This window comes from Chinchilla lanigera, unplaced genomic scaffold (genome assembly GCF_000276665.1).
Source record: "Chinchilla lanigera isolate Chin_1 unplaced genomic scaffold, ChiLan1.0 scaffold00071, whole genome shotgun sequence".
Classification (NCBI taxonomy): Eukaryota; Metazoa; Chordata; class Mammalia; order Rodentia; family Chinchillidae; genus Chinchilla; species Chinchilla lanigera.
This window is the reverse complement of record NW_004955472.1, coordinates 2283942-2286258: the sequence shown is the minus strand read 5'-3', so window position 1 is coordinate 2286258 and position 2317 is coordinate 2283942. Positions and strand designations below refer to the sequence as shown.

General features: G+C 60.6%; 1 protein-coding gene across 5 annotated transcripts in view; it reads right to left on the bottom strand.

Moving 5' to 3' along the window:
- Aqp7 (aquaporin 7) overlaps nucleotides 1-2317 on the bottom strand; it is a 13826-nt gene that overhangs the window by 10993 nt on the left and 516 nt on the right. Inside the window, exon 1 of one of the 5 annotated variants that reach the window (XM_005401101.2) lies at nucleotides 1067-1090. The exons of 1 other annotated variant lie outside the window; for it this stretch is intronic. The gene's annotated coding sequence lies outside the window, so the exon portion shown is untranslated. 3 more of the 5 variants (XM_005401099.1, XM_005401103.2, XM_005401102.2) reach the window with 3 other exon arrangements.

Genomic DNA, 2317 nt, shown 5'->3' with positions numbered 1-2317 from the left:
CCCTGCCCTCCCTCGCGGAGTGCCCACGCCGCCTCCAAACGCGGGTGCTGGCCGGGCGATGCCGCAGCCCCTTGGCCCGCTGCCCGCCTCTGGAGAGAGTCCGCGCCTCGGCCGTGCCGCCCTGGGTTCCCACCTCCTGCGGCTGACTTAAACTGACTGCAGAGCCTCTGCCTGTGACCCACAAGCAGGACGAGGCCTGGAAAATGCATTAGGCCCACGCCCATCCTCAGAGCAAGTCGCCCAAGACAGTGAGGAAAGCCTCACTTTCCTTTTTTTGAGACAGGGTCTCACTGCATTATGTCGCCCAGGTTGGCCTCAAACTGTCTGCGATCCGCCTTCCTCAGCCTCTGGGGCCCGGATTACAGGCATCGCCAGCGCACCGCCCCTCACTCTCCTAAAACCCCCCTGTGCTCCTATCTTTCCTTGCAAACTGACAGCATGAAAACAGCCCCTCAGCGCTCCTCCGGTGGGTCCTCGGCCCCCCAGCTGCCCCGCACTGCAGCGCAAGCGCACCCCCAGCACAGACCCTCGGCCAGCCCCCGAGGGAGAGGCCCTCGGCAGCCACCGGCCCAGCTCTCTGCTCCTCCCCGCCGAGGCGAGCAAGAGCCTGAGTCCCGCTTTCACCCTGACAGCCGCCGCCCTTCCCTCGGCCGTCCCTGCGACGGACTGGGGCAGCGCCGCCCTCCCGCCACCCGGGGGTACCGAGAAGCCACTTGCAGGCCGCACTACAAGAGTGGTGGCCCCGCTGGCCGCGACGCCCCTGCCCGTGCCCACCGTCCAGGCGCTGCTGCCCCCTCCGAAGCCGCCCCTGACACGCAGGGGCGGGGGACCTGGGCCCACTGTCGCCATCCCGAAATCCCCAGGCCCCGGCGGCCGTGGTGAGCACCGTTAGGCCTCCTGAGTATCCCTGGAGAGCGGGACAGCCCTGGTTATGGTCCCGCCACTTTCGAGGAGACTCGGCAGCGGTCAGGCAAGCACTTGCTTCGCCCCATGTTCCCCCAACTGTCGCCAGTACCGCTGTGACTGTCCCGGGCACCTCGCACCCACTATAGATATCTGCCCTTACCGCGCTAGCTTGCATTTGAGCCAAACAGCAGGATTGAATTTGGACCAATCAGGAGGCGTGAATCAGTAGGCTCGAATTTGGACCAATCAGCAGGCTCGGATTTGGACCAATCACACGCCTGCTGCTGCTATATATGCCGCCTTCCTCACATTTGTTCCTCCGATGTAGGCTTCCTTTTCAGCCCTGGTAGCCGTTGTGCTGCAGGACAGCCCTTGTCTCATAAAGCTCCCCAGTTCTATAAGTGCTCCAACTTATTTCTCTGGTAGTGCAGCTTGAGATGCTCCTGGTTTTGTTTTGTTTTATTTTGTTTTGTTTTGTCTTTTTTGAGACAGGGTCTCACTATATAGTTCAGGCTGGCCCTGAGCTCTCTTTGTAGCCAGGTTGGTCTTGAACTTGCAATGACCCTCCTGCCTCAGCCTCCCGAGTGCTGGGATTACAGGCATGCGCCACCACGCCCGGCTGGTAGTGCAGCTTGAAAGGCTTTGTAAATCAACTCTGAATTCTTAGGGAAAGTAGTATGGGAAGAGCAGGTTTTAAAAAGAGCTGTAGAGGCAGGCCTGGTGGCGTACACCTGTAATTCCAGCACTCAGGAGGCTGAGACAGGAGGAAAGATGTAAATTCGGGGCCAGCTTGGGCGACATAAGCAAGTTCAAGGCCAGCCTACACTATATAGTGAGGCCCTGCCTCAAAAAAAAATCAATTTGAGGCCAGCAGCATGTGGCAGAGGCAGTAAGAGGAGGTGTGTGTGGTTAACCTTGCGGTCAGCGGTGACTGACGCCAATCAGCAGCAGAGCCCCGCCTTGGGGACCCGGGATGAGCAGCGCCTGCCAGCATCAGCAGGTGGCACCCAGCAACGGCAGCAGCTGGCAGGAGTCAGCGGCATTTGCTGGGATCCCCCGACACTGGGCAAAGCTGCTGAGAGACCCTGACAGCACCCAGAGTTAGCCTTGGCTCCTGAGGAGCTGCTAGGGTCGGCTTCGAGCTCTAGAGCTGTGATGTTAAGGGCCAAGGGCTCTAGGCACGCAGAGTCCCAGAGCCACTGGAAGAGCTGCACTTTGCCGGTCAGTGATTTCCTCAGCCCGTGGCAGCACCCCACGCTCTGCTGAGAGCCCCTTCGGTGCACTGTCCTGATGGCCGCCCCACCCAGGCACTCGTCCTCCGGGCAGCAGTGGGCAGCAATGGGTGGGTACAATGGATCCGTACAATGGTGGGTACGATGGATCCGTACAATGGTGGGTACAGTGGATCCGT